The 27,019-nt window shown below is 41.6% G+C and overlaps 1 long non-coding RNA gene across 1 annotated transcript; it reads right to left on the bottom strand.

Annotated features, from left to right (window-relative positions):
• Nucleotides 1-1,974: 1,974 nt before the first annotated feature.
• On the bottom strand, nucleotides 1,975-27,011 carry LOC123276449 (uncharacterized). The gene is made up of 3 exons (XR_011493812.1): nucleotides 26,849-27,011; nucleotides 5,490-5,662; nucleotides 1,975-4,008 (listed from the first exon to the last, which is right to left on the bottom strand). It is a non-coding gene; the product is annotated as an uncharacterized lncRNA (long non-coding RNA).
• Between the last annotated feature and the right edge of the window lie 8 nt (nucleotides 27,012-27,019).

The following is a 27,019-nucleotide window of genomic DNA, read 5'->3' as shown; positions in this document are numbered from 1 at the left end:
TATTGAACAAACATAATGAGCACTGGGTTTATTGAAGCAAAAGACACGTGGACTAATAACATTTGTTATTTGTCGTCTTGGGAAAGAGACATAGGTTTAATGTTAACAAATAATAGCTTATACTCAGAAATTGTTTACCGCATGCCAGGCAATTTTTTAAGCCTATTACATGGGTTAACTCAATTAGTTCTCACCACAAACAAATAATTCTCCTTTTACATATAAAGTTGGACCACATAGAAATTAAGTACATAATTTAAGGTCACAACACAAACAACTGGGAGAACTGGGATTCAAATTCAAGCAGTCTTACTCCAGAACCCATGCACAAACTATGATAGTGTATGGCTTCACATTCAGTTGTTAAAGAATTCATGATGTTGGGATCATCCTGGAAAATCCAGTGCTGTAATCATTGCTGAATGGCAAACACTTTCCACTTACCATAGGTTTTTATTTCATTCTGCCACTTAGTGTTTATTGAGCACTACCTACAGTATTTTACAATGAGTCAGGAGCTGTGGGCTGTACATACAAGAGCTGTTTACAGGCTAGAATAGAATTACTGCAAAGGTCCAGGTAAAATACTGGAAAGAGAGATTACTTTTGGGTTTGAGGATCATATATATTGTCTTAATTCTTTTTTTTTTTTTCTTGAGGAAGATTAGCCCTGAGCTAACTGCTGCCAATCCTCCTTTTTTTCTGAAGGTCCAGCTAAAATGCTGGAAAGAGAGATTACTTTTGGGTTTGAGGATCATATATATTGTCTTAATTCTTTTTTTTTTTTTTTGAGGAAGATTAGCCCTGAGCTAACTACTGCCAATCCTCCTTCTTTTTCTGAGGAAGACTGGCCCTGAGCTAACATCCATGCCCATCTTCCCCTACTTTATATGTGGGACGCCTACCACAGCATGGCTTGCCAAACAGTGCTATATCTGCACCCAGGATCCAAACTGGCAACACCTGGGCCACCAAAGTGGAACATGCGCACTTAACTGCCATGCCATCAGGCTGGCCCCTGTCTTAATTCTTGACTTCTCATCTATACTGTAAATTCTTCAATGGTAAGAGTTCCCCTACAAGTCCTAGCCACAGCATTAAACCTATAGCATGACACATTAAAAGTAACATGAAATTAGGTGGGAGGGGCCAGCCAGTGATGCAGCAAGTAAGTTTGCACGTTCTGCTTTGTCGGCCTGGGGATTGCCAGTTCGGGTGTGGACCTACACACAGCTTATCAAGCCATGCTGTGGCAGGCGTCCCACATATAAAGTAGAGGAAGATGGGCACGGATGTTAGCTCAGGGCCAGTCTTCCTAAAAAAAAACAAAGAAAGAAAGAAATTAGGTGCTACATGTACATGTTAATTAAAAATATGTATTAAGAGTTTAAATGAAAGACATCTAATTATTTCTTAAGACTCCTGTCTATCTACTCTATGTCACAGAAAATGAAACAAATTCTTTTTACTGGACTCCCCACCAAAATGAGGAAACCTCCCTCCATGATAAGTGGTTATTGATTAATCAGGACATCGATATAGTCTATCTGAGATTATCTACTCCACTGTTGAGTTTTATGTTGGCCTCACACAGTAGCCAACATGTCTCACATCATCTCTGCCTACCCTCTGATCAGTTTCTCAGGGAATGCACTTGTTCCATATCAGCCTGGATAAAATAATACGAGGAGTCAATATCATTGAATTCATTCTGAGATGAATTATAAGTGGGCTTTTTTTATTAGCTGCTCTTTTGGGAAATTCATATTATCTTCCTACCTTATTAACTCCATGGAAAATTTGGAGCTGCCTGATGGGCAAGTAACACCAAAAGGATATTTCTAATCCTATAATCCTAGTAGTTCACATTTTAGAAAAAACAAGATAAGAGCAAGAGAAGGGGTCTCACTGTGCAATTAGAGGAAGGAATAAGGTATTTAGGGGCTCGACTTTACAAAGGACAGTCTTGCACATAGCAGACACTCAAATATTTATTTACTGAATAAATGGATGAGTAGAATCCTATGTGAAATATGATGAGGCAGAGGGCAAGGTTGATTTCCTCTTTCTCCAAACACAAGGGTTTCCTGGAATCTCTTGTTGTCATGTTGAAATTTATAAGTGGCGCCAACGAGGGTGAGTTATCTTGTGAGCAGTGGGCATGTCTATGCATTTTTTTCTCCCAGTGGCAGATGACATCAAAGATTGGAACTCCGAAAGTTCTGCCTGATAGTCTACATTCCAGGAGAAGCAAAGTTGACTTGAACAAGGAAAATGCTTCTGGAGAGTTGGAAGAATCTGATTACAATATGTTTATTGATTACAATAAACCACATGATTCTTGGATTGAAGCAAGTAGCAGGCTTGCCATGTGTTTGTCTTGTACTTCCCTCAACTTCACTGCTGAGTGACAGCATGAAGAGCAAAAGAAGTGAACCGTCTGAGATGAGGCAACATAGAAGAAACCAAGAATTCTGACTTTCTAAGAAGTGTTCTCAACTGATTTATAGCTAACAATGTTAGCAGAACTTCTTTGTCACTCTAAGAGTTGACAATTATGACTCTCACATAATGGATAAAAATGCTGTAGTGCCTGAGCTTACATCTTAGCTGCCCCTTTTTTCCTCACCTATAGAAAGGGGGTAATTAAGTATCTAATAGAATTAACTCATTTAATGTTCCCCCTCTGGTTAGTTATGGCCACTGCTTCCAAGCCCCATTATAGCCCTAGAAGGGATATCCTGGTAAGTGTAACTGCTCTTTGTGCTGGACACAGATAACATGCCTGCCCCCAGAGTCCACCCCAGTGCAGTGTCTGTAAAGCAAGAGAGCTCTCAACCTGGATATGAACTGGAAATCCTCAGGACGCCCTATGTGTTAGCTCTCTTCCCCTCGGGAGCAGTTCTCACCTCTGTTGAAGCTAAGACCACTGAAATGCAGGTTGTTTCCAAACCCGAAAGTAATTCCTTATTTCTGAGCTGCCTGACTTTCTCCTCCGAGCTGCTCTTCTTTCTCATCTGTCCTTCCACTCATCCCTGCTCCTGGGCGCAAAGACCTTTTCCTTTACCTTTTTCTCCCTGCCTCAGACTCCTTATTTCTAAAGGTATATTTAGGAAGAGATATTGCTCATCCTGGCTCAGCTAGAAAAGAAGTGCATGCATCCCGCTGTTAAAGCTAGGTCTAGAATTAATCCCGCCCCTCTTCTTGATCCACTTTCACCACAGTTGGCTAAATCAAGCAATAATCCTAAAAGGGAGTATCAGGCTATTTGTGACTTCACCTCTCCCCCCACGCCACACTTAGGGAGGAGAGAGCAAAGCCCCTGGATCAGAGTAATCTGTTTCTAACCCACTTCCATTCCCAGGGATTACCTCTGCAGGAGGAGGGAGACAGAAATAAATCTGACACCCTAGTGCAGGGAACTTGGGCAAGAAGCTGCAGGAGTGCCTGTAGGTCTGTAGGCATGAAACTCAGGAGCCTGGGAGCCTGTTCTCGTATGCTGGGGTACCCTGTAAACGGGTCCACAAACCTAAAACGCAATGCCTAGTGTACTATTTGGCAATGATAGGCACTCTGTAAATGTGTTGAACAAAAGAATGAAAAGTATATAGGTTGTGGGCTGATGAAGGCAGAAACAATTCCCTGGTTATACCTACAACCTCATATAAGGTCTGCATATAAGGAGACCAACTTATGGCTAAAGTCAATCAACAACAAATAGGGAGGTGTGATATAGCGGAAAGAGCTCCGAGTTAGGAGGCTAGAAACATGAGTTCTAGTCCCACCATTGCCGACAGTGACTGACCCTGTGGCCTTAGGCTAGTCACTTTGCGTCTCTGATCATTAATTTTCCCCATTAAAAAAAAGGTAACTCTCTGGGGCCAGCCTGGTGGCACAGCGGTTAAGTTCTCATGTTCCACTTCTTGGCGGGCCAGGGTTCACTGGTTCAGATCCCGGGTGCACACATGGCACCGCTTGGCAAAAGCCATGCTGTGGTAGGCATCGCATCTATAAAATAGAGGAAGATGGGCACAGATATTAGCTCAGGGCCAGTCTTCCTCAGCAGAAAGAGGAGGATTGGCAGTAGTTAGCTCAGGGCTAATCTTCCTTAAAAACAAACAAACAAACAAACAAACAAATAAACAAATAAATAATTTGGAGTGTTTAAAAAAAAAAAGTAGCTCCTAGAACCCTAAAAGCCTACAGTCCCACATGATGTGTACTGGGCTCTTATTAATAATGCACAAAGGCCTGAGGTCATTTGTATACTGACAAGGACTCCCTCTGGGGCCCCTTGTGAACCAAGTGCTCAGCACATCTTCCCTCTAGTCTGTATTCTTTCCTCCACCGCTCCTGGACCCTGACATACAAACATGTATCTTCCAGCTGACCATTCTTTTGAGATGCTCTGCAGTGGCTGGGTGAGGTAGGTCTTCCTTCCCAGCTGTTTGGGGTTGAAGGCAGGGAAGCTGTGTGAATACAGGAAACTTCCACTAGAGGGTACCAAGGCTTCACTGGGATCTCAGATTGCAGGGAGGCCTATGCAAACCCAATAATTCCAAGATTTTTAAATACCTACATTAAGAGTGTTAGAGATCTCTGTTCGTTGTTCTCCATTCCTTATCCTTTCTTACTGTTCCTTGGGAGGCTTAAGAAGTCTCTACTATTTTGACATCAGTTAGATTCGATTTGACTTCCAATCAAAGGCAGCTTGGTATAGTAGAATCCATGGGGTCTCTGGCAACTGCTAGAGACCTGGCTCCACTACTTCCAAACTCTGTGGGCAAATTACTTAAATCCTCTGAATCTCAGTGTACCCGTCTGTGAAATGGGGATAACGAAACTTACCTCATAGGGCTGTTGTGAGCACTAAGTGAAATTATATATGGAAATATGTGACTTGCAGACAGTTGGTGCCTAAAAGTGTTTTTGTTCTGGAGAAGAGTTCTAAGAATTGTCACAAACTGGGAATGGCATTGTGGAAAGAGAGATGGATTTGCAAAAGCTGAGTACCTCCAAACAAGAAATGTGCCTTGGGGCCCGGCTCCGTGGCCGAGTGGCTAAGTTCGCGCACTCCGCTGCGGAGGCCCAGGGTTCGGATCCTGGGCGCGGACATGGCACCGCTCGTCAGGCCACGTTGAGGTGGCGTCCCACATCCCACAACTAGAAGGACCTGCAACTAAGATATACAACTATGTACTGGGGGCGTTTGGGAAATAAAGCAGAAAAAAAAAGAAAAGAAAAAGATTGGCAACAGTTGTTAGCCCAGGTGCCAGTCCTTAAAAAAAAAAAAAAAAGGAAGATTGACAGCAGTTGTTAGCCTAGGTGCCAAGCTTTAAAATAAAAAGAAATGTGCCTTTTGGCCATTTTGGCGTTGAATCTTGCAGCTTTCCAGGCCAGTGCTGCTTGGTCCTCCTCAGCCTGAGCCCTCAGTCTTGTTCTATCATCTGTGTCAGTCCAGCCATGGCTCTCTTCTGCCCTTTTCTTACCCGGGTTTCTTTGGAAGAGAGTTGCGTTTCTACTCCTACTCAGCTCCTAGACAAAAAGCCTCTTGCACTTGCGCTGTATTTGCTGGAGCGCCACATCTCCACCTGGCTCTGTTCTTCCCTGTTCCTCTTATCTCTCCTGTAGTCACCTCTGGGCTGGAATGTGCCATCTGTTTCTGAGATTGAGCAGAGGTTTGGGAAAGGGGGAGGGAGAGCGTGTCAGGGCTTGCGTGTCAGCAGACACGTTACAGCTGCAGGGCAAACCAGGGTGAAACCGCAAGCCAGAGGCCCCGGGGCAGCCAGCCGATCGTGAGGCCCGCCCCTCAGCTCCTCTCTCATCTCTGTCTCACCCCAGAGGTTTCCTGGCAGGAGTGGGAGAGGTTGGTATCGAGTCCTTGAGCCCTGACTCATTCCCTGACCCAGTTGGGTGTTACCCAAGTTATGTCCCAAATCGCTCTCCGAGGCTTTTGGTAGCAACCCAACAGTGTCATCCCAGAAGACAGAGGAGGAAAGCAGACCACCTATTTCTATCATCCCATCTGAGAAGCCCAACAACAAAGGAGAAGTTCATAGTCCTCATGGCCCTATGTACCACCCGGGAGGCTACGCTAGTTATAAAATGAACAAAATCATCTCCGTGCTACACTAAGACACTGGCTATTTTCCAGATTGCTTTTATAGAAACAATCATGCTTAACTTTCTCAGGAAAGAAGAAAATCGTTATTTTACTTTACTTGGGCAGGAGAAGGGGCTGAGGAGAAGGGAGACAGGGACTGGAACACTAAGCCAGGAAGTGACTGGGCATTATCACACAGTGAGTCAGGGGCCTATGAAGGGACATAACTCAGGTTTCCTAACCCCACCCCAAACCCCATTCTCTTTCCCTCAGCCTCACTGCTTACGGACTATAGTGATGTCCTGGACCTTACAAAATCTTCTTATAACCCCCAAATTCCTAAGGGTTCAATAGGAAGCCAACCGTATGATGCTAACGGGCTTCATATGTGCCCCTTTCATGATTTGTCCTTTGGAAATGTGAGATATATGTTTGTTGCCTCCTTGACAGGTTGTTGAAAACACTCTAGAGTTATCTAAGATTCAAGGAAGATCCATGTAGCAGTCTGTGATCCTGAAGTTAGATCTCAGAGACGGGAGATTCCATTTTTAAATCATTTGTTGGTGTTCACATCCTAATATCCTATGAGTCACTGTACCAGTGGATGCTGAAAATTATTTTCCTACCCGCCCCCCCTTTATTCAGAGGTCCCAATTTCTCCCTAACTAGGGTCATGCTTCCTAAAGACATTAGCTGGTTTCCAAGAAAAGCAGATTTTAGCTTTATCCTTTGGCAGAGAGAATGGAGTCATTGCACACAGGCCAGAACATTCTTTCTGCCAGAGCTCCCCATCTGGAAGAAAAGAGAAAGAGTTTCAGAGTTTCCATAAGGGCTGCCATAGGGAGGGAAGAAGAAAGCTACAGGGCTGGAACCTCAAACTCCATAGTCTGAAAAGAGTATCAGATTCAGCAGGCCCCAAATCCTGGCCCAGCAGTGCCACCCTTTTCCTTCCTCCTAACCCTTGACAGGATTTGCTTTGCTCTCCATTCCTTTATCTTTCACATGTACTAATCTGTCCTGCCTGTCCCACCTCAGAATTTTCCCTCTATTATTTGTTCTTTCTGTACCTCCCTTCCGATTTTGTGCGCTCTCAACGGATGACTCTTAGATGCTCCTAGACTACTTCTTAATACTTCTCAGAAAAATAGGGTTGCAGAATGAGAAGGACCTTTCTCATAACCTATAATGCACGGAAGGACTTTAGTGGGTCCAGGGAGCCTCTGAAATTGGATGCCAATTTGGTGCACAAATGCATCTTTCAGGCAAGAAGGCCCATAGCCTTCTTGGGCTCTCACACTTGCTTTCAAATCCCACTTTTGACCATGAAGTTCAGTGTTTTTCAGAATAAGGCTGGGAACCCACGTTATTTTGGAACCTAGATCATGACTTCCATTTTTTTCTAAATGAATAAAATGGAATAGAAAAATATCAATGTGGATCATACACAGTAAGAACATTAGTTTTGATTCATTAATTAATATTTGATTAAAATGCATTTATAATAACTTTTTTGATTTTACATATATATAATCAAAACATTCAGCATCATTCATTTAATGAATATTAAATGAAGCTACAGATGCTGCTCTAGTCACTTGGGGATATAAGGATGAAAGAGATGTTTCTGGCCTACAAGCAGCTCATATTTAGTACAAAAGAGACAAGTACAGGGGCCGGCCCGGGTGGCGCAGCAGTTAAGTTTGCGCATTCCACTTCAGCAGCCCAGGGTTCACCAGTTCGGATCCCGGATGCGGACATGGCACCGCTTGGCAAGCCATGCTGTGTCAGGCATCCCACATATAAAGTAGAGGAAGATGGGCACAGATGTTACCTCAGGGCCAATCTTCCTCAGCAGAAAAAGGAAGATTAGCGGCAGATGTTAGCTCACGGCTAATCTTCCTCAAAAAAAAAAAAAAAGAGAGACAAGTACAGTACACAAAAAATTGCAAAAGTATGATAAGTGCCACTACCGAAGTAAGCACAAGGTACAAGGTGCAAAGGAGAGTATGACAGAGTTTTTGGGGAGTTCAGGTGAGGCCACATTTGAGTTGAGTTGGGAGAGATGAGTAGGAATTCACACGGTGCGTAGTAAGGAGACATGAAATTCTAGGCAAGGGGATTGAGGTGCACAAAGATAACAGCAGTGTAAGGCAGCACGGGAGGGCCAGGGTGCTCACAGTGGTCTGGTGCATTGTCCCTGTACTGTGGGTTAGCTGGAGAGGTTGGAGACTCAGACTGGATCATGGAGAGTCTTCTACTGACTGCAAAAAATTCTAAATATCCTCAACAGACTGTAACCCAGCTGTGCCTGGGCTCTCCCAGTGTCAGGGAACCTAGAAGTATGTAAGGCAGCTCATTCTGCTCTTGAGTATCTGACTATGACAAATTCCTTCCTATGCTGATGTAATATTTGCTTCCTTCTTTCACCCAGGGGTTCTCATTTGCCCTCTGTAGCATTACAAAATGAGTCGACGTCCTCTTCTATTAGGGCGAACCAAATGAAATTGCCATTTTTATAGATCAAAATGAGTGAATATCGGCAATTTCTTATTGTTAGCCTTATACTTGACAAAATCAGCTATGTGAGGACAGCTATTATGTGTTCAGCCCTGGTGGTCTAGTGGTTAGCATTCAGCACCATTGCGGCGTGAGTTCATTTCCTGGTCAGGGAACCACACCAGCCATCTGTTGGCTGTCATACTGTGGTGGCTGCGTGTTGCTGTGATGCTGAAATCTATGCCACCGGTATTTCAAATACCAGCAGGGTCACCCATGGTGGACAGGTTTCGGCAGAGCTTCCAGACTAAGATAGACTAGGAAGAAAGAGCTGGCTACCCACTTCCGAACAAATTGAACATGAAAACCCCATGACAGCAGCGGAGTGTTGTCTGATATAGTGCTGAAAGGTGAGAGGATAGCACAACAAGACCGGGCAGCGTTCTGCTATGCTGTTCACAGGGTCACTAGGAGCCAGAAATGATTTGACAGCACTGACAACAAAAATTATTTCTCCACCTTAGTCTTCTTTTTCTCATATTTAATATCTCTAAACTCCACCAATTCTTCCTCACCTGGTAAAGTTACTGGATCCTTTTCCAACCTGATTTCTCACTGGGCATCAATATCTGTCTACATATGGGACTCCCCAAACTGGTCAGTTCAAAAAACAGTCAGAGTATTCTCTCTTTTGATCTGACTTTGTGTCTTTTCATGAAACCGTGACCACACCGGGTTTGGTGAGTCCTAAAACTTTTTTCACATGAAATGCTGTCAAGCCAGTCCCACTCCTTCCTGTACAATTGAAGGTTTTTTTTTTTAACCTAAATGTAAGTCTTTACTTTATCCCTGTTAAATTTCATCTTGTTGATTTTGGCACTTTGCTCCAATCTGTCAAGATGATTTTAAATCTTGCTTCTGTCATCCATCCTATTAATTATCTTTCCCAGCTAGATCATTTTTTAAGTTATTGATTTAAAAAAATGTTTCATAGACAGTGAGGCCCCTCTCTTTGCTGATGTCAATGTTTTAATCAATATCCTTTGAGTTCAGTTGAAAAGCTACTTAAAAATCTACATAACTGTGATTATCCACCCATAATTGCCCAGCCTCATTTTCTTGGCCCCATCTTCCTGCTCCTTTGTCACCTTTCCCCAACCTGCCCCTGGCCCCTTAGGCAAACCAGACCCACCAAGGCAGCACACGACTACAAATTTCTGTATGGGACCTACAAACACCAGCTGTTTTTAAAGGAATCATCAAACCTTCCATTTGCTAATTCTCCACATGCCGGCATGCTGATCTCCCCTCCATGCAGCTCCGCAGGAGGCCTTGTGATTCCTAACCCTCATTACCCCACCAGCCACTCGAGACACGATGCCTCTATATTCTCCCAGGATACAGACTCCACCTAGGACTTTGGCATGATTCCTCCCATCGGGTCTTGATGCTTCCCCTCTGCCTATGGTAGAGTTCTCTTTTTTAGCTTGGCTATTATTCCATAAATAATATGTATAACCTTGCCTCAATCATTTTAATGGCCATGTAGCATTCCATTGCATAGACATACTATGCTAGGTGGTTCTCAAACTTTTGGGATTACAAGGAGGCCATGAGTCTGTTTGCAAGCACCAATGTAGAACAAATTCCTGGAAATAGAATTGAAGGGTCCAAAGATATGTACGTTTTTATTTTGATTGATAGTGCCAAATTGCTCTCCAAGGAGTCATACCATTTTATTTGAATGGTAGTTTAGATCTCTGCAACATAAGCAATTTCAAATTAAATATACCTGTTCTTAAAAGATATGTTGCTATTATACTACTGGAAATTTGAAATTGTTTCTAAAGTTTCCCTTCTTCTTCATTTCTCCTCCTTACTCTCTCTGATTGCTCCCCAACCCTGAATTCCAAATCGTCTCACTCATTTATACAAAGTAATTCTGCTGTCTCCAGACCCTACGCCTTAACTGTGCCCCAGCCCTGCATTTGCACATACAAACCTCAACATAGTAAACCTGCTGCCATCCAAAGCCATCCTCTTTACGAATAACAACATTGAGCACTAACATGCATTAACCTGTTAATCCTTTCAACAACCTTGTGATGCAGGTGCCATTATTATCCCTACTTCATGGGTGAGGAAATCAAGGTACAGAGAGGTTAGGTAGCTTGTCCAAGGTAAGGCAGTTTAAAAATTGCACAGGGGCTGGCTGGTGGTGCAGCAGTTAAAATTTGCATGTTCCGCTTCAGTGGCCTGGGGTTCGCCAGTTCGGATCCCGGGTGTGGACTTATGCACTGCTTGTCAAGCCATGCTGTGGCAGGAGTCCCACATATAAAGTAGAGGAAGACGGGCATGGATGTGAGCTCAGGGCCAGTTTTCCTCAGCAAAAAGAGGAGGATTGGCGGCAGATGTTAGCTCAGGGCTAACCTTCCTCAAAAATTAATCAATTAATTAAAAAAATAAAAATTGCAGTACAACTGTAATTTCACAAGGTTAACTATCATAATCTTAATTAAAAAATAAAAATAAATTTAAAAAATATAAAAAAATAAAAATTGCACAAATACTATTTGAACCTAGACAGCAGGTCTCTAGGGACTACGCTCTTAACCCTGCAGACAGACACCTCTCTTGGCAGATTAGAATTTTAACAACTTTCTTACTGATTCCTATGATGCAGTTCAAGCTCTGGTCTCTACCCTGATCTCTATCTAGCCCACAGCTTGTTCTATCAGCAGCGCTGCTCCACAAAAGTGCCTGGAAAAAACAAGCTTCTGGACTGCGTTACCTAGCCCACAGCAGAGGAAAAAGTGTGGGGTGGGATCACAGGCGGAGGGGCACATCAGTCAAGCCCGTTCCTTCTGCAGAGGTGTGGTCTCCCTGTTCTAGTCACTGGGTAGGTGCCCCAGACAGGAAGGGAGCAGTTGGTTTAGTCAGTCTAATTTTCCCTGGGACTCAGCATACTGTGAAATTCAGGAGATGCCTGAGGCCAATTTAAGCAAGTTCTATTCAACACACATTAATTGAGTCCCAATAATGGGCTAGGCACTGTGCTGAGTTAGGGTACAATATAAATGAGTCACATGCTTTAGAAGTGAAGATAAGCACTTCAACTGCCAGTTACCTAAGTGTGATAAATGCGGCAAAAGCTGGAGATCTGAGCAAATTGTTTGGAGAGAGGGCAAGAAGAGAAAGGGAAAAGAGAAAGTGCAGATAAGGTGCTTATCCCTGGGAGTTTTGATTTTAAGGAAACAATCTAGATTAGGGAAAGAAGTAATAATTCAGGAAAGATTTCTGGCCAAAGGGAGGCACCTTCAAGAGTACTGAGTTCTTCAACTGCAGGTGAGGTCAAATATCTTGCCTGTTTATCTAGAATGGTGGGGGAAGGAAGGTAAGAGGGCAAAGAACAGCCAGGAAAAATTCCAGGATCCATAACGGCAGGGGGAGGGAGGAGGTTCTGCAAAAGGCTAATTCCTGCTTTTTCTGGCAGCTTTTCTGGAAATTGTGATGGTAGCTGGTGGTGGGAAAAAGTCACTGCAATCACCAGTGACTGCAGCCATTTCCTTGCCTCTAGGTGGCTGGATATCACCTGAGACTTTCCCGATGGCAGGCTGCTACAGATTCTTCTCCTCCATTTTTTTTTTCTCTTGCTCATTTAATAAAGTGAGGGTATTACTGATTTTTTTTTTTTTTTTGGAGGTGGGAGGTAGGGTGGAAGGAAAAGAGAGGTTCATTTTCCAAGAGCAATGAATAAGCAAGCCACATCCCCTACATTAACTAGACAGCTTCATGCAGGATAAAAAGCCCTGGACAAAAGACTCAGTCAGCAGAGAGACCCAGTTTCTGGTTTCAGATCTGGTCCAACTTACTGCGAGCTTTGGAAATTCACAACTGATCTGTACATTCAGCTTCTCATTTGTGCTGTGGGAATAATAAATTCTTGTCTCTCGATGATATTGTGAAAAAAGAAAGAAAGGAAGAATAAACATTTAAAGGTCTCAGGAAATAGTACTCTGTAGAGATGTATTTTATTGTTTTTAATAATTTCTCAGACTGTTTCAGAAAAGTAAAATGCCATGGCTGACATATTTTTTTTTTTTTTTTGAGGAAGATTAGCCCTGAGCTAATATCTGCTGCCAATCCTCATCTTTCTGCTGAGGAAGACTGGCCCTGAGCTACCATCTGTGCCCATCTTCTTCTACTTCATATGTGGGACGCCTACCAAAGCATGGCTTGCCAAGTGGTGCCATGTCCACACCCCGGATCAGGACCCAACAACCCTGGACCACCAAAGCAGAACGTGTGCACTTAACCACTGTGCCACTGGGCCGGCCCCTGATACTCTATTTTTTAAATGGATGCTGAATGTTGCTAAGGGGCCTCTCTTGAGTAACTTCCTCCTCATAATTGGGACAGAAATTTTGGCCGTTGACAGAAACAGAGAAGGGCCAAAATAGAACTTAACTGTCCTGCAACTTCTGATTCTCAATAGACTCCACGTAAACATTTGGTTCTATCTTCAAAACTAAGTCATTAGGAGTCTGGCCCCGTGGCCGAGTGGTTAAGTTCATGGGCTCCACTTCAGCGGCCCAGGGTTTCACTGGTTCGGATGCTGGGCACGGAGCTAGCACCTGCCCATCAAGCCATGCTGAGGCACTGTACCACATAGCAGAGCCAGAAGGACCTACAACTAGAATATACAATTATGTACTGGGGGGCTTTGGGGACAAGAAGAAGGAAAAAAAAAGAGATTGGCAACAGATGTTAGCTCAGGTGCGAATCTTTAAAAAAAAACACAACTAAGTCATTAAAACATAGGCCAGGTTTAATGAAGAGCATACTTATGAAGAAATGTGGATAACATGAAGAGAAAGAAAAGGCAAGGAAAAAATCCACTGACGAACTATAAGTGGCCATAAAAACTGGAAACATGGGTAAATATACATAATAAAAGGCTCATGGATACTACAATACAATAGGTGCTATGTTCAATAACATTACAAGATATGGTGAATATGCCCCTCATAAGGAATACTTAGTTCAATGCACTGTGCCTACATGCAGTGCATGCAGCGCTAATGCAGAGTTTCTACCAATCCCTGCAAATGAGCCTGTGATGCCTTGTCTCACATAATTCATCTTTAACCTTCATTTTCACTGAATAAACCTACATGCCACAGAAGAAGTAATCAAGGGAGTCCAATCTGTAAAAAAATAAGCTATTATCTATGTTTCCTGGCTTTATGGCTATCTTGTAGCTTCTACAGAGATGAACATAGAGTATAGGTGCAAAGAGAACAGTAAAGAATCCAGAGAAGGATAGAGGGTAAAAGAAGAAATACACAGGATGTGACCATGAAAACAAAATTGGGAGGAAAATATCTAGATCCAGGGAACAGAGAGACAGATATATAAATATATAGAAAGAGAGAGAGAGATCCTCTGGAAAATAATGCAATGTATCAAGGGGAAAGGACAGTGAGGACAGAAAGGTAGATCAGAATGGAAACAGCATTCTTAAGGGGAACGTCCTAAACTTCATAAACTGTTGAATAATAAGCAGCACTTATTAGCCAAAGCTGATGGATGGGAGCATAATAACTTTTTCCACAGAAAATTAGTAGAAAAATATAATTTAAGAGCTAGAAAGAACTTCAAAGATTATCTAGTCCAACACTTAATTTTACAGATGAAGGAACTAAGGCACCGAGAGTTTCCAAAGATAGGTAAAGAATTGGGTGGCACTCTTGGAAAAAAGGCGATTCTGATGACCGTCAAGAGGAAATGATGTCTTTTAATAGTTCTCAATATGGAAATGAAACAGGTGATGGCAACTCATCTGCTCTTGAGTTATGCACCATCTGTTAGGGAAGAGCTAAATGGGAACTCAAGCTCTATTCTTCCTTGTCTTGTTCCAGCCATCCTTTAGGTAAAATTACATCAGCCCTGGAGTTTACAGAAAGAGATCATGGGAAGACCAAGTGTTGAGGAGGAAAGAGTGCCTGTTCTGAGTCAGGCTGCCATAGGGGGCTGGCATTGGCTCTGGCAGTTACTAGCCAATGAGAACCCAGAATTAATCCACGCATTTCTCAGTTTTCCAACATGAGAATAACAACATCTACTTGGAGAAAGAAGTGAAAGAATATATAATATAAAGTGCACAGCAATTCACCAAAACAATAAAAATGGCCCATATGAAAAAAAATTCATCCCAACGATGAATCAAAGAAATGCAGAATAAATAGCAATGAGATAACAATTCCACCTACCAAAATGACAAAGACTAAAGGAAACAAAGCTAATAATGCTGGAGGGTGTGGAAGCAGATATTCTCACAGATCTCTGACAGGAGTGTAAATTGGTACATTTCTGGAGGTCAGTTTGGCAACTTGTATTAACAGCCTAAAACACATTCACGTTCTTTGACCTAGGGTTTTACTTCTAGATATTTAGCCTAAGGAAACAGTCACCCGTACAGGAAAAAAAGATATATCTATCTATAAGTTTGTTCATATAGGTTCTTTACATGATAGGAAACAAGTATTAGTTTTCACAACTTTCCTCTCTCCAACAAGGCAAGAAGAATGCTTTGCTGCTATATCAGTAAAATGTGGAGATTTGGTCCTAGAGAAAATGAAATACAGCTTGAATTTAACTTACATTGAAAAAGGCAGATACTTATAGGAAAGTGAAAAGGATTTTACAGAATGTTTGGGATGGGTAGAGGAAGAGATGATAGGAAATGGAAGGAAGGGAAGGAAGGAAACAGAAGAAAAGGGGCTAGTTGGGAGAGAAGCTTCAAACAATTGTCCTGCGTGTGAGGAATTAAGAGAAAGAGGGAGAAGAGAGGACTTCGAGAAGTTTTGCTATGTCTTTCTTTTTTTTAATTTTTTTTTCCTTTTTCTCCCCAAAGTCCCCTGGTACATAGCTGTATATTTTAGTCGTGGGTCCTTCTAGTTGTGGCATGTGGGACGCTGCCTCAGCATGGTTTGATGAGCAGTGCCATGTCCACGCACAGGATTCGAACTGACGAACACTGGGCCGCCTGCAGCGGAGCACGCGAACCTAACAACTTGGCCACAGGGCCAGCCCCTGTAAATTTGTTTTTTTTTTTTTAAGATTTTAGGTAATGTTCTTTTTTTTTTTTTTTTGAGGAAGGTTAGCCCTGAGCTAACTGCTGCCAATCCTCCTCTTTTTGCTCTTTTTGCTGAGGAAGACTGGCCCTGAGCTAACATCCATGCCGATCTTCCTCTTCTTTATATGGGGGACACCTACCACAGGATGGTATGCCAAGCGGTGCCATGTCCGCACCCAGGATCCGAACCTACGAACCCCGGGCCACTGAAGTGGAACATGTGCACTTAACTGCTGCGCCACTGGGCTGGCCCCTGCTACGTCTTAATGCAATCTTCCTTGGTTTTATCTCTAGAGAGGGAAGATTTACTTCTCTTTTTCTTTTCTTTATTCTCTCTCTCTTCTCTTTCTGTCTCTTCTTCCTTCTCCACCTCTTCCTCATTGCTTTGAATCTTCTTAAATGCTGGAATGATGTTCTTTAAAATCTTAGCTTGGGCTACCTATCCTTAGTTTTATATGGATTATATTTAAAACAGCAAAAATAATTAGAAACACTCTAAATATCCAAGAATAGGAAATTAGTTAAATAAGTTAACGAATTAAAAAAGTTAACACATGGGGGGCTGGCCCCCTGGCTGAGTGGTTAAGTTCGCATGCTCTGCTTCGGTGGCCCAGGGTTTCCCCGGTTTGGATCCTGGGAGCAGACATGGCACCGCTCATCAAGCCATGCTGAGGCAGCATCCCACATAGCACTCCCCGAAGGACCTACAACTAGTATATACAACTACGTACTGGGGGGCTGTGAGGAGAAAGAAGAAAAAAGGAGAAAAAAAAAAGATTGGCAACAGATGTTAGCTCAGGTGCCAATCATTAAAAAAAATTAACATACCGGTGGCCAAGTCATGCTGAAGAATATTTAATAACACAAATACTTGAATAATATATTAAGCAAAATATATTATGACCCTAACATGGTGTGTGTGTGTTTGTGTTATGTATATGTGCATAGAGAAAAGACAAGACAGCAGTACATTAAACATTAACAGTGATATTTCTGGAATTACTGATTATTTTTGCTTACTTAATGCTCACCTAAATTTTATGAATTCCCTATGCTGATCAAGTAAAACTTTTATAATCAGAAATCCCCACACAATAAACTTTATTTTTAAAAGTGAGTAGCATGGGGCCTGCCCCGTGGCCGAGTGGTTAAGTTCCCGCACTCTGCTTTGGTGGCCCAGGGTTTCGCCAGTTCGAATCCTGGGCGCAGACATGGCACCACTTGTCAGGCCATGCTGAGGCGGCATCCCACATGCCACAACTAGGACCCACAACTAAAAATGCACAACTATGTACCCAGGGGTTTTGGGAGAGAAAGGAAAAATAAAATCTTAAAAAAAAAAGTGAGTAGCACAAGAACTACACAGCTTCTAGAAAAAAATACAGACGAATATCTTTGCGACCTTGAGGGAGGCAAAGATTTCTTGGCAGGACACAAAAAGCACTGGCCATAAAAGAAAAATTGAAAAATTGGACTTCATCAAAGTTAAAATATCTACTCATCAAAAAATATCACTAAGAAAACAAATAGACAAATGACAGACTTGGAAAAAAATATTCAGAGTATATATACTTGACCAAGGATTCGTATCCAGATAATATAAGGAATGCCAATAAATCAACAACGAAAAGATGAACTACTCAATTTAAAAAGGAGCAAAAGACTTGAACACTTTACAAAAAAGAGACATAAATGGCCAATAAGCCATGAAAAGGTGCTTGTAGTAGTTGCTGTGATGTGCCGCCCAGATTCTCCTTTTAGAATGAAGAATTTATTCCTCAGCCATTGGAAAGGCTGCCAGCAGACAGCCCTCAACTGTCTGTCCACTTCAATTGAAGAGCTCTGACTTGCCTAGGGTCACTCCTTCTTCTCATAGTGGCCTGCATCCAATGACGAATCAACATGGGGATATAAAGGCCCGGCCACTTGCCCAAACTTACAACATTCTGAAGGGTCACCCCAGTTTCAGCACTGTCTATAGGGTCAGCTGAAGCCTCTGAGACTACGCTGGAGCTCAACTTCTTCCTCGGCCCAGTCGTGCTTCTGTCTCTTCCCTTCCACAGGTATGAAGCCCAAGAGCACTCCTTTAAAAACCTCCTGCTGATTAACCTCCCCCTGAGAGTCCACTTCCAAAGGAACCCAACCTGTGCCAATGCTCAACATCAGTAGTCATCAGGAAAGTACAAATTAAAACCATAAGAAGATGCCATTTCACAACTAGTAGGAGGGCTAAAAAAAAAAAAAGACTGACATCACCAAATGTTGGTAAAGATGTGGAAAAACTGGAACTCTCATACACTGCTGGTGGGGGTGTAAAATGGTACAACCATGTTGGAGAATTGTTTGACAGTTTCTTATAAGGTAAAATAGACATTTAACCTATGACCCAGAAATTCCATTCTTAAGCATGTACCCAAGAGAAATGAAGACATATATCCATAAAATCATACAAGAATGCTTATAGGGGGGCCTTTGCACTTAACGGTCGTTAAGTTCACACGCTCTGCTTTGGTAGCCCAGGGTTTGCGGGTTCAGATCCCAGGCATGGACCTACACATTGCTCATTAGGCCATGCTGTGGCAGCATCCCACATACAAAAAATGGAGGAAGGTTGGCATGGATGTTAGCTCAGGGATAAACTTCCTCAAGCAAAAAGAGGAAGATTGGTACAGATGTTAGGTCAGGGCTGATCTTCCTCACCAAAAGAAAAAAAAATGCTTATAGGTAGCGTCAGTTATAACAGCCCCAAACTGGAAATAACCCAAATGTCTATCAATAAGAGAATGTATAAATAAATTGCAGCATAGTCCTATAACACTACTCGGCAATATAAAGGAATGAACTGTTGATACACACAACATGTGTAGGTCAAAAACATTATGTTGTATAATAGAAGCCACAAACACACACACATACACAAAACACATACTGAACGATTCCATTGATATGCAGTACAAGAATAGGCAAAACAAATCCATGGTGATAGAAATCAGAAAGTAGCTGCTTGGGTAAGGTGAGGGCAAGGATGGGGATTGACTGAAAAGGTCCATGAGGAAACTGTCTGGGGTGATGAAAAGATTCTGTATCTTGTTTTGAGTGTTAGTTACACAATGGTTACAATTGTCAATAAGCATTCACTTGAACATTTAAGATGTGTCTATTTTGTTGTATGTAAATTACACTTCAGTCAAAGCTTACACACACACACACACACACAAAATGAGTAGCATACACTAGACACTCAATGAATGTTGAATAAACAAACGAAGAGGAGACAATTTTTCTAAAGAACCAAATTACTAATAACTACCGAAAAGATTTCCCTCTCCTGGGTTATGGTAAAATGTGAGATTCTCTTGGGATGCTCTGATTAAAATCCTGTGAATATTTATTCTTCACAATGATTTTTTTTCCTCCCCCATTAAAATGGTTAAGCTTTGATATCTCCAGGAGTGGCAGAATCAGGTCTAAAACGTCTGCCTGCATCATTTGCAGGTGAGTAGAAATGCTACCGTAACAGTGGTGAGAGAATGGAATCAAAACCCATCATTGGTTTCCCAGTGTGGCAGATCAGCATTTGGCTGCTATTCCACATAATCTTGCCAACATCACTCTCAAAGTAATTTCCCTTATAAAATAGCGCACAATCACCACCCTATTTTGAACATGGGTATTTAATCTCAGAAAAAGTATTTAAAGCGTTTGAAATATTTAAAGAGACAAGTTGATTTTTATGGAGCCAGTTGATATTAACCTATGCTGTTTTCCACTAAAGTTAATTCCCTGGGGTATACAAAAATTAGAAGACAGAGAATCCTTTTAGGGGTTTCATAGCCTAAAAAACTAACATGACACAATGCCAACTGACTCTCAAGAAAAAGATTTTTGCAAACACAGAAAGCTATTTTAAAATTCCCTTTTATAAAAATCAAACAGTTCAAAAGCCATTGGCTGCCATCTTCAAAATCTGAAAGCAGACTACTGGTGGGGTTGTCAGATTAAGCAAATAAAAATACAGGATGTTCCATTAAGTTTGAATTTCAGATAAACAATGAATGGTTTTTAGTATAAGTATTCTCCCCAAATATTCCATATTTTTAGTATGAGCATGTCCCATGAAATATTTGAGACATATTTATACTAAAAAACTATTGTTTAATTTGAAAATTAAATTTAACTAGGCATCCTGTACTTTACCTGGAAACCCTAGTTTGGAGAGTGTTACTCAACCTACTCTGCAGAACAAGAGGCCCCACCTGGCTGATGAGCATGTGCCTTTAGGGTTAGTACACGGAATTACAAGGTTAGCAATGGTCACGGTAAAAGGAGAAGAATTAAACCTTTCTTCTGCTCTGTGGCTTTCTACTCTCTCCCTCTCACACTGAAAAATATTGTGAAAAACATTTAAACGTATTTCCAATTATTTAGAGTGATAATGGATTAGTTGTAGTAAATAAAGAGTATACTTCAGTTGGATCTCTAGTATTTGTTTGTGTACGGGCTAAGAGCCTAGGATTAACCATAGAGATTTGTGAACCTAGAGAACTCGTTTCTCTTGCTAAATTTGCTATTCCTAGTGAGGAATGAACAGACCTGATTTTGTAAAGCAGTTTGAGGACTTCAAAATTGCTGCATGAAAATATTTTTTTCAAATGAAGTTATTCCCCTACTCTTTCCCCCAAAGGATTACCCCCATTGTTCTGCTTTATAGGACTTGTCATACTACGTCAGATCTCCAAGATGGAAGCCTGCTTCCGATGGAAGCTGGAATACTAGTACTCCACAGATGGGTTGAAAACAGCAACATTGCTCTGAGTCTGTTTTAAGCATTCATGGAGAGAGCATCCTTTTATGCATCAGCTGATGCTCTGCAGCACGGGATTCTATTACTATCATTTGAGCCGCTCGGTTATTCTAGCAATCAGACCTTTCTGTCTCCTTCCTGTTACCTGGCCTTGACACCAGCTATCATGTGCCCTCTCTGCCTTGACTCCCAGGCACACAATTCTTTTTCATTTTTTTTTAAAGTCAAATGCCAGAATATTGGACTTTCTAGGACAGTTACATGGCTATAACAACAGCACAGAATGTGAAACCAGAGCTGTCCTGTAAAATCTAGGGCATGTGGTCCCTCTAATATTTCAACACTTGTCCTCTGACAGTTACCTACAATGGCAAGGATATTTGGAAAAGAGACAGGCCTGGGAGTCAGAAATTCTTCTCATCATGGCTTTAATCACTGCTTTGCAGTTGACCTTGAGCAAATTACTGTAACTATCTCTATCCTATGACAGTTTCTGATCCCCTTTTATTTGAAGCCCCCTATAACAATACTAATAAAAGGGCAAAGCAAAAGGATCTCATTTCCAATTTACTTTGCCTATCCTTAAAATTTATCCTTAAAATCCTAGTGTTTGTAACATGGCACATTGGGCTTCTCTATCCCTTTACCATGAAGGAAGAAAATTTATGGAAGACAAAGGTCTTAAAGATTTTACCATTTTCATTCTTGTTTGGGAGGATGAAACACTTATCTGCTTTCAGGACTGAAATTTGTAACCTTCAAGTCTGAACCCAATCTGGATAGAAATCTAGTGTTCTAATTCCTGGAAAAAATAAAAGGGGCTTACAAACTAAAGTGATTTACCCCATCAGACAGTAAGAATAGCACTTTCTGTGAAATAGTAACTTTTTCTCCCCTCCACCTCTTCAATTCCTTTGATCCTATCACCCTCTCCTCCACGAATTGATATCTCCCTCTTTTTTTTTTTTTTTTGAGGAAGATTAGCCCTGAGCTAACTGCTACCAATCCTCCTCTTTTTGCTGAGGAAGACTGGCCCTGAGCTAACATCCATGCCCATCTTCCTCTACTTTGTATGTGGGATGCCTACCACAGCATGGCGTGCCAAGCGGTGCCATGTCTCTACCCAGAATCCGAACCAGCAAACCCGGGGCCACTGAAGCGGAACATGCGCACTTAACCGCTGCACCAGTGGGCCAGCCCCGATATCCTCTTAAACTGAGGGTAGACAATAATGAATCCCTTTAGCAAAACTACATAGGGCTAAGCAAAGATGTCATATTTTGGCACCTCTTGGCCCTGAGACACATCAGGATAGGACCCAGCAAGAGTTCAGGGTTTCCTGATGCAGAATTCCTGAAACTGTGGCCTCCACTTCATAGTTAATGTATGTTTTGGGCAAGAAAAACACAAATCTCTCTTGAATGTTTGAATTGTGCTTTGTTGCCTAAAGAGTTTTGTCTTTTTTTTTTTTTGGCCTGGCCTAATTCCTGATGTCAAGTCCCTAGGGTATCGGTGCCATGCCTCATTCTCAGTGAATGCATATTTTATACAGTGTGATCGCACTTTGAACTAAAATAGACCATATCTAGACATCTGCTGGTACAGCCTCCCAGGACTAAAGAATATGAGCAGTTTGAATTGCTTTTTGTCTCTCTGGCTTCTTCTTGAATCAATTCATGATACAGAGATGTTACCATCTAGATCTTATTAAAAAAAAAAAAAAAAAGGCACTAGATCCCAAAGGCTAGCCTCTATATTGACACTATTTTCCTAAAAAATGCAGAATATCTGAAAATGAAAGGGTCCTAGATGCTTACTTTACAGTCTCTTCAGCTCTGGCATTATTTGTTTATTGTGGACAAGATGACTTTCAGTTCAATCCTGTGCATAAGCAGGCCACAAGCCAATTTCTAGCTTCCTCGACACTTTTTAAGTGTTTTAATCTTGACTCCGATGCAAATTCTTTAGGGAGGCTGGCAGCAGAATTTCCTCCTCTGTTATTTAAGATATGTGGCTAAAACTTCAAGGCAAATTGCTCATAAAATCACACCCCAGAAGATGTGATCTCCACCAACTTGGCAGGCCTTAATGTCTTGGGTCTCTTTTCTTCGCCCCACCCTTAACCTAGGGTTGGACAGAGGTTGAAATTATTCTCTTTGCTAGGCATGAGGATCAGGTATTGAGTGAGGACTAATTCTGATGTAAATTCTTCTTGTCAGGGATTTAAAAAGCAAACACAAATAGAGCCAAGGGTGGAGAAACTGAGGCTATCTGACTGTTGCCAAGCTGCTGGGACTACGAATCTTCTTGGCTTCTTCCTCTGGTTTGCTTCACCCTGAGCCCTCACTTAGTTCTTTGGATTTGAAGTCAAGGCAACATCATTGCTAAGTCAATTCCAGCATGCCAGTTCCAGAACACTGTAACCTTTAAAGACTTGGGATTCCACAAGAAATGTAGCAGCATTCCAGAAGACCTACGCATCAGACACAGACATATGCATTCTTGCCTGCAGCAGAGGGTGTTGGCTTTACTCCCTAACTCATATTCTGCAAAACTCCGGTGGCTAACTCTTCATAAGAGGACACAGCCCAACAGGCTCATCTCAATTTGAAGATCAGCAACAAAGGGCCTGGGTTTAGTCATGTAGTTTCCTGTCACTCACAATTAGTAAATAATCCTGGAGTAGTGGTTGTGAAAAAGGAAGCAGAAGTACTGAAAGAAAAAAAAAAAAGAGAAGAGAGGGGCTAGAAAGGAAGTAAGACAGGTGGAAACGTATGACTTTTTCAACTTCCTGATGGAAAGATACCAAGAGAAATAAAACTCTTTCCGACTCTGAGGACTTTTCTTTGGCCATATTTGGGTGGATATAATGTCATATTGCCACCATCATATATATATTCATATATATGCATACAGAGATATATGCACACACACACACACATATATATCACCTGTTATATCATATATAGTTACCATCCATCAGTCTAGTATATGACTTAAAGCATATGGAATTAATCTACTTCCTCTTCATGAAGAACACAGGATGGGTAGGCAACATTCTATCTACTCCCCACATTTCCAACAGTCATTCCAACAGCCATTTTAAGTTACAGAAAAGAGTGAAGGCTGGGATCTCATGGCAACAGCTTCCTATGGATTGCTCTCCAACTTTTTGTGTCCCTGGTTTGTGGAACCCCTTCACCATCTTCTGCAAGTAAGACACATATTAAATTAGAGTTATAATTTCCATGCTTGAAATTGACATTGAAGCCCATAATTTCTAAGTCAGGAAGGCTAAATAGTAACAGTAATGCTTTGTTTTGATCTAATGTGGTGGGTTTTGTAATGGTCTCCCAAACTCTTCCATATTTTTCTCTTTGCCTTTCAATGTTCCATAGCCAGTGTTTCTTTCCCTCCTGCCTGAATATTTTGGCTCCCTCACCCAACTCTTTGATATTCTTTTTGCTTTGAAACATCTCTTTCAATGACTTACATTTGCTCTATATATTCTTTATTCCAACTCTATCTACCACTCCTGCCATGAGGACCATTCTGACATTAAGAACATGATAGGCTTTTCTTTTTTTTAGAAATTCCCAAACCATAGGTAAAATAATACTTTTCTTTGAGAAAAGCATGCATTATGCACTTATCAGCTTTACAAATGGGGAAACTGAAGTAGGTAAATTATAAGATTTGCTCTAGGTCATGCATAAAGTCAGTGATGAGACTGGGACTAACTCCTGGTCCTCAGACTCAGACTAGTGCATAAAAACTAAAGACAAAAGTGCCTAAGATTAGAATGACTTTTTGTTTTTTCTTTCTTAACTTTTATTGAAGTACATAACTTGTATAGGTTTTTCATTTGCAGATTTTCAAGGGCTTCATTAAACAGAGAAACCTAAAAATCTGTTTGAAGTAGGGCTAGTGACCTTGGGACATTACTGACTTCCCCACTCCTTCTGAAGCACCACGGAGAGCAATGAATTTCCAAGAGCCCCTTGTCCTTCATTTCAGTTATTCCAGAGAAGCCTGCCTGCAGCATGTGTTATTTAGTCAGTCTTCTTTATGAGAACTATACACTACCTTCCATACCCTCATCCCAAGTCGTAGGTAGTAGGTCTGCATTCACTCTTGACTCGCTGCATTGGAACCTCCTGGGTCATGGGACTAGGCATGGGGCCAAGTAAGGTTCTCCCCTTTTTCCTCAGCAGGGTCACAATTACTGCTGCCAGGAAGTCTATGGCTCTGGTGTTTTTGTTTTAAAATCAGTCTGTGATTTTATAAAAGAAGGTTGCCTCTAGTCTTAGTCACTTAGTTTCTCTGTGGGGCACACATCTGGTACATAAAGAAAAGGCTACAGACTGGGTAAAATATTCTTTCTTGGTCATTTGGCTACTCGGGTCGATAACAATTGAGATGTACTTTGTGCAGGGCTCAGTACTGACAGTTATAAAAGAACTAGAAGTCAAGCTCTTGTTAGTAGTACATCTTGAAATGATATCCATGTAAAACAAATTAAAAATATAATTATAGAACAAGTACAAAGAAATCAGCAAAAGCCAGTACTTGGGAGCTGATGGGAAAGGGGTTAGAGTTGGGTGGAGTTAGTCAATGAGGACTTTCCGGAAAAGGTGAGCTTTGAAGGAAGGGAGGGGCATGGGTTTGCCGAAAAGAATGAGAAGGCCTTTCCAGCAACAATCCATGAGCAGTGGTAGAGAAGAGAGAAGAGCAAGCTGTAAGGGCCAAATGGTAAACAGGTTAGCTTGCTAAGACTGGAGAATCTATGTTAAAGGGTAAGAAGAAACAAGTCTGAGAAAATGGAAAGGACGGTTCATGGTGAGCCTTAAATGGTTATAAATCAAAGTTGGTTTAACAGACAAGAGGGAGCCTATGGGTTCTTGCACAGTGAAAATAACTTTCTAACAAGCTGAGATACAGACGGATTAGAATAAAACAAACTGGCGAGTTAGAAAAATAGGCAAGCTGCTGCAAAATTTTCCGGGAGAGAAAAAAATGGCTGGGTCCTAATGCCAGCTCTGCCATTTATTAGCTGCATGACCTTGGGCAAGTCACTGAATCTCTGTGTGCCTGCTTTCTCATCTGTAAAATGGGGATAGATAATGGCGTCCACCTAACAGAGTTGTTGAAAGGATGACATGAATTAATATACGAAACATGTTTAGTAAGCATTCAAAACATTATTATTCAATTATTAGTTAGAGTATTAGTACATTACTAATCTTGGTATTATTTCTAAGGCCAAGAAGTGGTCATAGAAATTCATCTATGCAACAAAAGGCCCCATTTCACATCTTAGTTTGCAAGGATTGCAGTTTTTCAGTCTGTCTTAAAAGGTATGTAGGATTCAGAGGACAGGAAGGCAGGCCCAGCATCCAAGACTGTGCTGTCCAGTACAACAGCCACCACTAGTCACATGGGGCTGTTGAGCATCCAAAATGTGGCTAATCAGAATTAAGATATGCTCTAAATGTAAAATACACACTGGATTTCAAAGCCTTAGTATGGGGGGGAATCTCATTAAAATTTTTTATATTGATTACATGTTGAAATGGTACTATTTCGGATATGTTGGGTTAAACAAGATGTAGAAATTTCACTTGTTTTCTTTTTCCTTTTTTTTTAATGTGGCTACTAGAAAATTTAAAGTTATGTAGTTGGCTCACATTATATTTCTATTGGACAGTGCTGGTCCAGCACAACATTCAGCATTGAGTTTTGGAAATTAAGGGGTTCTACATGAGAAGGTCCTATAAAGGAATATGGGGATTATGGATAAGTTTCCTTGCCCTTGACACTTAAAAAATATATATATTTAAATATATACATACTTATATATAATTAATATATATTTATATTAAAATATGTATACCTCAATTTACAAGATATCTACAGAACTGAGGGAGCCCACAGCTAGTTTACTTTTAAAGAGGCCACAACTGCTAAAGGGTCTTTTATTTTTTAAAAAAGCGGAAACAAGGTTGAAAACAGGAGAAGAGTGAAACATATCTTATTTCGAACATTAAATCATGGAAACAAAAATCTTCCTAACTTTTGAAATCACTCCCTTAAAAGTCTAAATCGCATTGGTTGAAGTAACCTGGATTATGAAAGGTTTTCTGACAAAATATTTCACATCATCCCTTGAAGTTGCTACTAAAATACCGGGAGTAATTACCCGCCAAAGAGCCTCCGGTCAGGGCTTTCCGCTGATCTGGAGGTAAAAATGCAGTTGGGGGTTTGGCTCTGAATTGGTATTTTACCATTTTACCCTGACTGCACTGACCAACTGCACAAGCTTCAGTTTCCAGAGACAGCTCGCGGGGCCCCTCACGCCTTTCCCTCTGCTTCTCAAACCTTTCCGGCTCCTTCGGGCTCGCACTCAGTCCGCTCTCCCCGCCGGCGCCGACAGGTGCAGCGGCGGGAGCCGCCTTCCGCCCCCAGCTCGCGCTCGCGC

Source organism: Equus asinus, chromosome 13 (assembly GCF_041296235.1).
Source record: "Equus asinus isolate D_3611 breed Donkey chromosome 13, EquAss-T2T_v2, whole genome shotgun sequence".
Classification (NCBI taxonomy): domain Eukaryota; kingdom Metazoa; phylum Chordata; class Mammalia; order Perissodactyla; family Equidae; genus Equus; species Equus asinus.
The sequence above is the reverse complement of the archived record's forward strand: the minus strand, read 5'-3'. Positions and strand labels throughout refer to the sequence as shown.